Genomic DNA, 12,034 nt, shown 5'->3' on the forward strand with positions numbered 1-12,034 from the left:
GTAAAGGTGACTTTTGTTTTGTGTTTTTTTTTTAGTTCTGAAACAAAAAAAATTACCAACATATTTTCCATCTATATTTTAAGAACACTGTCATATAACAGTAAAGTCATGGGGTATTTATCAACTGTAATTGTATATCCCTACAAAAAAAAAAAAAAGTATTACTCAAAATATTTTTATACAAGTGATGAAAGAAGAAAACGCAAAGGAAACCACACATTTAAGTGTCCATCTTCAATGAAACCATATAAAGATCACAAGTTACAATTTTTGCATTTGCAAGTACAATGTTAAAATCATATCTTTGATGAGAAACATGTTGGAAGATGGGAGTATCAAATAAAGCTTTATGTAACAGTGCATTGGATATATGAATGCTGAAATGTATGATCTTTCCTGGTTTCATTCAATATTAGCATCTAAGTATGAGGATTTTTTCTCTTTTAGTCTTGTTTCAATAACAATATTAACAAAAGTAACGTAGTAAGTAATTTTTTTCCAGTAACTTTTTAGGGGGAATATAATTACTATGGTGAATTATATGATTCCCATTTCCTCACATTTTAGAAAATTATATCTTGGTATTTTTCATTTCATGCTTTATTTGTAATTTGTTTTATAAAATAGTAACCTTTACTTTTTTCTTTTATCTAGCTCTACGGGTTTTTCTAGTTAATTGGCAGGAGTTTAAAGATTTTCCCTCTTCTATTTGTATTTTAATTAATATACAGTATAAACGTTAAATGATTGCTATCTTTAACTATAAAGCCATTGAATCATTAGTTACAATGTTGGTAACAAGAAATATGGATGAATTTAGAAAAAACAACATTTCCTGATCTTGCTCACCCAACAATATCTCAAACTGAACCTATACCCCCCCATCAGACTCATTTAAGTCTTGTGTTATATTTCGTTTGCAGTCCAGCCTCCTTCCTGGGTAGCAATGAAATGGCAGGCAATGGAGAATAAGAAAAATTTTAACCAACCTACCATTTAACTGCATATCATGATAGATCATAATAAAGAAAACAGCTAATAAACCAGCCTTGGGAAATACCAATTAGCCCCAAATTTTCATATCAGGATGATCCAGTCCTGGTTTTACCCAGTTGCATGCAGGGACTGGTAGTTCTAGGATTTCCCTATTGCGCTTCCTAAGAAAGGCAAGACTGCTTATAGAGCAAAACCAGACCTAAAAATCAGTTTCCGTCTCGTGGGGCAGCAAGTATTACCTACCAGCTAGTTCGTGGCACGTGCAAAAGGAGGAAACCGTCTTACCTCCTTGACATAATTAGTCAGCATCTGACCAGGATCAGCAGCCACTTTTGAACGCTTCCACCTCAGCCGTTCCACCACGCTCAGGAAGTCAAACCTAAGTCTTCCACACGAGCTACGCGCAACCCCCACCCAGCAGCAAATCACCTCGCAGACCGAAAGCTCGGCCCCGCCCCTCGCTTCGACGTCACGATTCTATTTACATAATAAACCGGGTGGCACGTGCAGATTGACAGAGGACGGGCTCACACATGCGCAGAACGACATTAGAAATAAATGCGAGATTGGGAAGAGGGCAGCTGAGCACCGCCCACCCGGCTCTATCCAATGCGGAGCTCAGCTTCTCGTCGGGACCCGCCCAGGTTGCTAAGGAAGGCAGCTGTTCTTTGGTTGGTAGGGGTGGGGGGGGGGGGGAGGGGTGCCGATGTTGACCGCTGTTTAATGGTTGGGTAATAACCTGTTTTTTTGGCCACTCTTATTTTATTCTAAGAGCTTTCAAAAACCAGTCAGGGAAATTTTAAAGAGCTTTGCGAGATCTGCTCTTTTTCATAGAGATTCAGAATGGATCAAAAGTATTTGTTCCATGCAGATGCCAGGAAAAACGCAATGGGTTGGAGACTGTCATTTCTTTTTATTGAACCGACCAAAATAAAATGTATTCAGGGACGGATTGCAGGAAAACATTGGCCCGGGGAGGGGGGGGGATTTTTTTCAAAATTGGCCCATGGGGTATCTGACGACTTCATGCACTTTCCCTGCAGTACCTGTATCAACAGCTCCCGAAAGTACACAAAGTCAACCCTGGAACCCAGCAGAACTGAGCTAAAATAAACTTCATCTTTTCTAAATAACTAGGAAGTTTAATACTTTCTAGAGACAATGGGTGAGCAGAGTTGCAGTCCCCGCTCCATCCACAAAGATATATTCTGGATTCTTGGTCTGACCCTGCATGCCAGTATCAGACACACATGCTCCGTCCCAAACAGATTTTTTTAGATTGCAGAAACTTTATTGGCACATACCCACTAACAACCACAAATACACATACTCTTTCTAGAGTGTGTGGGTGAGTGTGTCAGAGACAAAGATACCCACACACATACTCTCTCACAAAGTGTGTATGGGTGTATGTGTCGCTCACTCTCTGACATACTACTGCTGTACTGCTGCTTATGTGCTCACACACAGGCCGATACGGTAAAACCCGCGGGAGAGCTGGCGCTCCGAGGCGAGCACCCACTCTCCCGACGCGTGCACAGGCCACTCTCCTGTGCGCACAATTTAGTATGCAAATGAGGGCTCGTGGTAAAAAGAGGAGCTAGGGACACTAGTGCGTCCCTAGCGCCTCTTTTTTGACAGGAGCGGCGGCTGTCAGCGGGTTTGACAGCCGACGCTCAATTTTGCCGGCATCGGTTCTCAAACCTGTTGACAGCCACGGGTTTGGAAAACGGACACCGGTATAATTGAGCATTCGTCTTGCGACCCGCGGGCCAATTTTACATTTTTTTTTTTTTTAATTTTTAACTTTTTTAAATTTTGGGGCCTCCGACTTAATATCGCTATGATATTAAGACGGAGGGTGTACAGAAAAGCAGTTTTTTCTGCTTTTCTGTTCACTTCCCCGGCGCCGGCAGGCGTTAATGTTTGAAAGTAAAATGTGCAGCTTCGCTGCACATTTTGCTTTCTGGATCGCACGGGAATAACTAATAGGGTCGTCAACATGCATTTGCAAGTTGCGGGTGCTATTAGTTTTGGGGGTTTGGCCGCGCGTTTTCAAAACTCTATTACCCCTTACCGGATAAGGGGTAAAGCTAGCGCTTTGAAAACGCGCGGCTAAATGGAGCGCACTGTACTATATTGGCCTGACAGTGAGTGCCCCCAGTCCAGTTCAGCTGCTTCATGGTGTAAAGTTCTTGCTTGCTGCCAGCCATTCCCCATTCTGCAGAAGCCCCCCTCTCTTTCCCAATCTCATTCTCTAAGAGACTCACTGGTTCCAGAGCCAGCTGCTTCTCTCAGAGTTCAGTGCAGTCACCTCATACAGAAGCCTCCCCAACACTGCATAGGCACTTTCTCCTAGCTTACCCCTTTCTGACTGGTGCTGTAGCCTGCCTCCACTTATCCACAACCCTCCCACCACTCTAGTGCAAACTAGTGGAAACTATTCTAAAGATCAGAATCACAGGGCATATATAAAGAAATGTTTTAATGGAACACAGAATGGATTTACACAAGGGAAGTCTTGCCTCACAAATCTGCTTCATTTTTTTGAAGGGGTTAATAACTATGTGGATAAAGGTGTATTTGGATTTTCAGAAGGCGTTTGACAAAGTCCCTCATGAGAGGCTTCTAAGAAAACTAAAAAGTCATGGGATAGGAGGCAATATCCTTTTATGGATTACAAACTGGTCGATAGACAGGAAACAGAGAGTAGGACTAAATGGTCATTTTTCTCAGTGGAAAAGGGTAAACAGTGAGGTGCCTCAGGGATCTGTACTTGGACCAGTGCTTGTCAATATATTTATAAATGATCTGGAAAAGAATACGACGAGTGAGGTAATCAAATTTGCAGATGATACAAAATTATTCAGAATAGTTAAATCACAAGTGGATTGTGATAAATGGCAGAAGGACCTTGCGAGACTGGAAAATTGGGCATCCAAATGGCAGATGAAATTTAATGTGGACAAGTGCAAGGTGTTGTAAATAGGGAAAAATAACCCATGCTATAGAAACACGATATTAGGTTCCATATTATGAGTTACCGCCCAGGAAAAAGATCTAGGCATCATAGTGGATAATTCATTGATATCGTCTGCTCAGTGTGCTGCAGCAGTCAAAAAAGCAAACAGAATGTTGGGAATTATTAGAAAGGGAATGGTGAATAAAACAGAAAATGTCATAATGCCTCTGTATCGCTCCATGGTGAGACCGCACCTTGAATACTGTGTATAATTCTGGTCACCGCATCTCAGAAAACATATAGTTGCACTGGAGAAGGTACAGAGAAGGGCGACCAAAATGATAAAGGGAATGGAATGGCTCCCCTATGAGGAAAGGCTAAAGAGTTTAGGGCTGTTCAGCTTGGAAAAGAGATGGCTGAGTGGGGCTATGATAGAGGTGTTTAAAATCATTAGAACAGGTAAATGTGAATCGGTTATTTACTCTTTCGGATAATAAAAGGACTAGGGGGCACTCAACGCACAATTAAACTCTGGAATTTGTTGCTAGGGGATGTGGTTAGTGCAGTTAGTGTAGCTGGGTTTAAAAAAGGTTTGGATAAGTTCTTGGAGGAGAAGTCCATTACCTGCTATTAATCAAGCTGACTTAGAAAATAGCCACTGCTATTACTGGCATCAGTAGCATGGGATCTACTTGGTGTTTGGGTACTTATTTATTTTATATTTATTTATTTATTTAGTGTTTTTCTATACCGGCATTCGCAATAGGGATCGCACTTGTAGCCTGGATTGGAAACAGGATGCTGGGATTGAAGGACCCTTGGTCTGACCCAGTATGGCAATTTCTTATGTTCTTATGATTGCAGGTGACACAGTCTGCTGCTTTTATGGTTCCCCAGGCTCTGCTCTGCCTACTGACTAGAGGGGAGAGGGAACAAGAAGTGACTCCTACCAGGGGTGGTTCTATAATGAGGCAGCCGCTTCAGACGGCAAGATTTTGAGGTGGCAAAATTGCCCCCTGAAACCTTCCTGCCACAGCTGCCTCACTCTTCATGCAGGCAAACTCTGGCGACATACTGGTGGGGTTCCCATTCCCCGCCAGCAAAAGAAAGGTCCCAGCGTGCAGCGGCTGTGCTCCCTGCCAGCAAATGTTAGGTCCCAGAGTCCTGCAGCGGCGAGGCTTTATGATGTGCTGGTCTCCCTGCCTGCACAAGATAGTTCTCGGCATCCCACAGCAGCACAGCTTTGTGACAATGCTGGCAGGGTTTCTCCCTGCCGGCAAAAGAAAGGTCCCATGGCGGTGCTGGCGCAGAGTGCAGCATGGCAGAGAGAGAGAGCGGTAAAGCGCGACGGCTGCAGCCCAGAGTCCCGGGGATCGAGGTGGTGTGTGTGTGTGTGTGTGTGTAAGAGAGGGTGGTGGGGGTGGTGTGTGTGTGTGTGTGTAAGAGAGGGTGGTGGGGGTGGTGTGTGTGTGTGTGTGTTATGGTTGTGGACCCTTGGGCCGGGACGAGTGATGATGTCACCACTGAGGGATTGCCCCCAATGGCTCTCGCCTCCGGCAGGTGGAGCTACTAAGGACAACCCGGTAGGAGTTTCAATTATACCAGCCCTCGTTCCCCACAGGTTGGGCCCTTGGGTGCCGGGACCGGCAGGTCTTAGGTGCGGGTGCCTCGTTGAAGACGGTGAAGCTGAAGATGAAGATAAGGCCAGAGGTCTGGGTCAGGGCAGGCAGCGGAGGTGCGAAACGGAGCCCAATCCGAAGATCCGGGGCAGGCAGCAGACTGACAAGAACGAAGTACCAGGCCAAGGGTCGAGACGGGCAGCAGGCAGGCAGAGACGAGAAGACACGCCGAGGTCCAACCAGGAGATGAAGGCGAGGAAAGGATCACAGGAACTGGAGGACGAGGAGGAGGCCGGAGATAGGAACGAAGGCACGGGCAGGAAAGCAGGAACTGGAACGCCAGGACAGGACTCAGGAACTCAAGGACTGGAGCAGGAGCAGGAACGGATCCAGGATTAGGATCAAGGCAGGAACAGGAACGAGAGACCTCTGGAACAGCAACCAGCACTCCGAGGAGACGACCTGTTGCAAAGGCAAAGAGCTGGAGACTGCTGTGGGGTTTAAATACCCCTCTGGAGTGATGTCATCTCTCGGGGCCGGGCCGAGGTTTCCCGGCGCGGCCCCTTTAAAGGGCGGAATCTCCCGCTTGCGCACGCCTAGGGAAAGCCCCGCCGGTCGGAAGAGGACGGCGTTTGCAGCCACGTGTAAGGCCGCGGTCGTCCTGCCGCGGAGCGGGGTGCTCCGTGCAGGGCTGCGGCCAGCAACAGCGAAGGTAGGGGGCACCGACCGAGGCCTGTTGCGGCCGGGAGCCGCAACAGTGTGTATGTGTATGAGAGGTTGGTGGGGGTGGTGTGTGTATGAGAGGTTGGTGGGGGTGGTGTGTGTGTGTGTGTGTGTATATGTGTGTATGAGGGGGTGGGGGTAGTGTGTGTGTGTGTATGAGAGGGGTTTTGTGTGTTTATATGTGTATGTGTGTGTCTATGAAGGAGAGTGCTCGTGCACATGTGCATGTGTGAGAGTACCTGTATATATGTGTATGAGAGGTTGGTGGGGGTGGTGTGTGTATGAGAGGTTGGTGGGGGTGGTGTGTGTGTGTGTGTGTATATGTGTGTATGAGGGGGTGGGGGTAGTGTGTGTGTGTGTATGAGAGGGGTTTTGTGTGTTTATATGTGTATGTGTGTGTCTATGAAGGAGAGTGCTCGTGCACATGTGCATGTGTGAGAGTACCTGTATATATGTGTATGAGAGGTTGGTCGGGGTGGTGTGTGTATGAGAGGTTGGTGGGGGTGGTGTGTGTGTGTGTGTGTATATGTGTGTATGAGGGGGTGGGGGTAGTGTGTGTGTGTGTATGAGAGGGGTTTTGTGTGTTTATATGTGTATGTGTGTGTCTATGAAGGAGAGTGCTCGTGCACATGTGCATGTGTGAGAGTACCTGTATATATGTGTATAAGAGGTTGGTGGGGGTGGTGTGTGTATGAGAGGTTGGTGGGGGTGGTGTGTGTGTGTGTGTGTGTATATGTGTGTATGAGGGGGTAGGGGTAGTATGTGTGTGTGTATGAGAGGGGTTTTGTGTGTTTATATGTGTATGTGTGTGTCTATGAAGGAGAGTGCTCGTGCACATGTGCATGTGTGAGAGTACCTGTATATATGTGTATGAGAGAAGTTAATGTTTGTGCACCCTCCTCCAATCTACGACAGTCTCAGGAGGACTGGAAATTTGAAGTTCCCAGGTATGGAGAGTGAGAGATTTTTTTTATCCTTGTTAGTTTTAATTATTGGATGTGATTTATCTGCTGTTTTGAAATATTTTATTAGTGTTTGGTAATATTTTAAACATTTTTATATGTTTTTAATTGTCTGAATTTATCAGCAGATTTGACATTCTTTTTATTGGTATGTTTAATGTTTTATATTTCTTGATTGTGTTTGCATTGCTTACAGACAGGTCGATACAGTAACGTGCGGTTGAAGATTTCCCATCTGTAACGTGCTGGGAGCGCAGAATACAGACGAGTAAGGCCATCCAGCGATACAGTCTCCAGTTTCACGCGTCCTTAGCGCTTCCTAAAATAGACTCATAACCCTTTCCGCACCCAGCATGTAAATGAACGAATTAGCTGTATAATGAAGGAATTAGCTATTCCCCTCCGATACTGTAACGGGCGCTGATATTATCTCCTTAGTAACCCGCTGTTTTGCCACGGCCTTAACGTGTTAGTTTACCGCCTCCCCCTAGTAGGTGTTAGGACTGTGAGTCTTGTAGCAAACCCATCGACATCACTTAAAATACTGAAACACAATAAAACACAATAAAAAAAAAAGCGATACAGAGATGATCGAGAAAATGTAATGCTGTGGGACACATAAAACCTGTCAGAAAAAAAAATAAAAATTTTTAAATACCTGTTGGAGGGCCGCGTGGGTCCAGGCGGGCGGCGGCGGGAGCCGGGGAGCGAGTGGTCGCGTGTAAAATCTAGGCCGCGGGCGGGTGGGCGCCTGTTCCAAGCGGCGGCGGGGGCGGGTGGACGCGCGATAGTCTCAGACAGGCGGCGGGATCCGGGCAGAGGGAGCCAGCGGCGAAAACGGCCTCCGGCTCCCTCTGCCTGGATGAATGCACGGCAGTGAAGGAATGGCCGTGCGATTTCAGCGCTCAAGGCAGTCACATGCCGTGACTGCCTTGAGCGCTGAAATCGCACGGCCATTCATCCAGGCAGAGGGAGCCTCTGCCTGGATGAATCGCACGGAGAGGAGAGGGGAGAAGGGACGGAGGGGAGAATCGCACGGAAAGGAGAATCGCATGGAGAGGAGGGGAGGGGAGGATCACACGTAGAGGAGGGGCGCGGAGGATCGCACGGAGAAGTGAATCGCACGGAGAGGAGGGGAGGATCGCAAGGAGGGGAGGATCGCAAGGAGAGGAGAATCGCACGGAGAGGAGGGGAGGGGAGGATCGCACGGAGGAGAATCGCAGGGAGAGGAGAAGGGACTACCGTAGCAGGCCCGAGCCTTGCTACTTTTTCGGGTTTTGTTTTTTTTTTTTTTGCTTCGTGAGGAGGGGACCGGACGGGGCTGCAGGAGACCGGACGGGCTGGACCGGAGACCGGACGGGGCCAGGGCAGGTAAGCGGGGGCTGGGGGAAAGTTTGCTGAGCATCGGGGAACATCTGGTATCTGTTATTTCAAATGTCATTTGAAATAACAGATACCAGCGCGGCCGTGAAGCGTTAGGCCCGCGAACCCAGGATACTGTATAGGCGCTCTATACAGTAAAATGGGTTGCGCGGTCCTAACGCCTGCCTAAGGCTTCGCAGCTGCGGCATGCATTTGCATGCAATTAGAAGAGAGTATCGGGGAGTTAGTGAAGAGAACTGTGCGTGCGGGGAACGAGGGTGCGCCTGACACTGCCGCACTGTTTCTACCGCGGCCTTACAGTATCGAGCTGTAGGTTGGGTGTTGCCAAATGATCTGAAAAAAAGCATCTGCCAAACCCCTTTTAAAGAAACCCAATCTGGACTCATCCGATCGTAACAATTATAGGCCCATTTCCTCCCTTCCAGCCCTGAGTAAACTGATAGAGAGCTGTGCCCTTATTCAACTGACTGATTACATCGAAAACAAACAGATCTTGGATCCCCACCAGTATGGCGACAGAAAATCTTTTAGTGCCAAATTGTTAATACTATCCCTTCTAGATTCTGAAAACAGTTATATTCTTGTTTCCCTAGACATTACAGCCACATTCAATACCATCGATCACGCGAGTCTTTACATCGCCTGCGTAAATGTGGTATATATGGGACAGTTCTACACTGGTTATCCTCTTTTCTCTCAAATCGTTTCATAAAAGTTGAGCAAGAATACATTTTTTGATTGGTCCAAGTTGCCAATTGGGCTGCCACAAGGGTCAGCCCTCTCAGCCACATTGTTTTTCAAATCGTAGTAGGGGCTTCTATCCTTCCAATATTGGACGATTGTAATTCTGTCTTATTGGGTTTACCAGCCCTTAATCTAAAACCTCTCCAACTGCTTCTTAATGCTGCTGTGCGTCTCATTGGCACGAAAAGACAGGAACATATTACCCCGGGCCTCATTGACTTACATTAGCTCCCCACAGCTGAGCGTTATAAATACAAGGTTGCAGTGATCACTTTCAATTAATTTCTGCTGTCACCCCATGGTGCAACGCCTTGTGATTGTACTGTCCCTCTTGCCAACTTCGCTCCTCGCAGAGGGGCCTGCTAGATGCACCCTCACCTGCACATGCCAGGCTCAGCTATACGAGAGACCGTGCATTTCCGATCGCTGCCGCGGCTCTCTGGAATACATTCCCTGAACCGCTTCAATTGGCAGACATCTAAAGACCTTTAAGCAGTCACTAAAGACATGGCTATTCAGGCAGGCATTCTATTAATTGTTCATTTTGTATGTTACTAACTTGTTAAGAATTTTTAACATGTTGATATGTTGTCTGTACATGTTTTGATTGAATTCTTGTGTATATTTTTATTTTGTATATCGCCTAGTTCTTAGGTGATTAATACATTTTAATAAAGATAACGATAAACAAGGGTTGAGTTCTCCAACTAAAATATTCCACGTTCTCTCTGACACCATGCGTATTCATTCAAACCTGAAGACTTTTATTTTATATCTGCCCTCCAAATAGCTAGTCTGGCTCATTCAGCAAGAATACCGAGCATGAGGTCATGCACCAGGACTCCTGGAAACCCACAAGCATGAACCCTGACTCTGATCACTAGGTATCGCCGTTAAGCAATGACCACTACTCCCCCCCCCCCCTGGGGGGAGGGGTTGTGAGCACTAACTCTGCAGCATCAGTAGTCTCAGCTGGTCCAGGAAGCAGAAGACCCGATTCAGGGCCTGAACCAGGGATCTTCCATATGGCATCGAGCCAGCCCAAAATATTCCACATTCTGAAAAAAAAAATTTCCAGCAACATGGCTATTGAGATCTGTCTTCTATCGTGTAGAATAAGGGTCAGTTAATAAGTTACAGGTATACCTTTTCATTGGATGAACTCAATATATCTATGATTAACGTTCCAGAGCTACGCTCCTTTCACTGGAAACACAAGACCCTGCTCTGTAGAGAGATTTCATTTACTTGAGTTAACTTATAAATTCCCGCTGTGCCAATCTTGTTTTCCTAAATAAGGGATTTGAATGAAGAAGCTTATTTAATTGTCATTTTTGTTTCAGACATTTCCAGTTATGCTTCCCTTGTTTATCCAGCTGGCTGAAGAATAGACATTCACCCTAAAGTGGCTTTTCTTTTCTCTTCTTACTGTGATTTCAGGCTAGCTCGAGGGATCTTCAGCTCCATCCCATGGATGCTTGCTCCAGGAGTATAAATTTCTGCACACCTTGGAATTCTGCAGAACGACGAGCAATTGTGAAATCAGACACCCGCATGAGGAAAACTCAATTCCAACACCCTCTTTACTGGAAATGGCTCCAGCTGCCGAGAAGAAGAATAAAATAGATCGACTCTAGTGAACTAATTTCTGCCAAAGGTTACACAATGACACCACAAACGGAGGCAATCTCCAGAGGATGAAACCAAAGATTACTCAGCAGACGCAGCACAGTCACTTACCAGACCAGCAGCTACTGGAGAAGGCTCTGCCACATCCCAGAGAGGTGCCAGGGAGAGGCGGGGGGTGGCACCATTCAGTTAAATCAAACTGAACCATTCTACTACAGATGGAGTTTTCCTGGCTGCCAGTTATTTTTAATCACTAACATTAAACACTAAAAACACCTAACAAGCATGACATTTATTAGTAAGTTAATGTAGCCCATGCCTGGCACTGCTCCTCTGGTCTTCACTGTCCTCTTGCCAAACATACAGGCAGTTAGATTCTTATATGATAAAAGCTACCTGGCATAGAGCTGAGGGCCAGCCCAGTGGCAGAGTGGCATTGCTGGGTGCTGCTATGTGAAGGACTTGGGTTCCATTCCCGGTCAGCTCTTCTGCCTCCTGGACCAGCCCTGGCCAGGGATGCTGGGGAACCAAGAGAGTCTTCATCATTCTGCAACGGCGACACCTAGTGGGGGGAATTTAGAGCCCAAGTTTATAAGATTCTGGAGGAAGCCCTAGAGGACGGCTGCCAGGCCAAGGACCATTGCTGTGTTGACCGGACTAAACTATGCTGGGATGGGATATAAAACTGTAGAAATAAAATTCTCTGAACAGTTGCAAATGATGGCTTATGACCCAAGATCTCAGTTCAGGTCTAACTGAATCAAAAATATATTTTTGCCTTGGGAAGAAATCCTGACTGCAGTTGCTTGTGCAGGAAACAGTTTCAGAGTTATTATTATGTGAAGTTGCATCCACAACCATTCAGCGCACATACAACATTGAGAACCTGCAATAAAGAGGCCTGATGTAAAGTACAAGTAGTTTCTAGAAAGGCAACTTTTTTTTTTTCCAAGAATGGCTCATTTGGCCATGGGAATTAGGGCCTTACGGACCTGAATGCTCTTCTGAGGCATGCC

The 12,034-nt window shown here is 46.3% G+C and overlaps 1 long non-coding RNA gene across 1 annotated transcript; it reads left to right on the plus strand.

The window, feature by feature from the left end:
• Nucleotides 1-1,585: 1,585 nt before the first annotated feature.
• On the plus strand, nucleotides 1,586-11,739 carry LOC115096094. The gene is made up of 2 exons (XR_003857960.1): nucleotides 1,586-1,667; nucleotides 10,830-11,739. It is a non-coding gene; the product is annotated as an uncharacterized LOC115096094 (long non-coding RNA).
• Nucleotides 11,740-12,034: the final 295 nt, after the last annotated feature.

The sequence above is a fragment of the Rhinatrema bivittatum genome, chromosome 7 (assembly GCF_901001135.1).
Source record: "Rhinatrema bivittatum chromosome 7, aRhiBiv1.1, whole genome shotgun sequence".
Lineage (NCBI taxonomy): Eukaryota > Metazoa > Chordata > Amphibia > Gymnophiona > Rhinatrematidae > Rhinatrema > Rhinatrema bivittatum.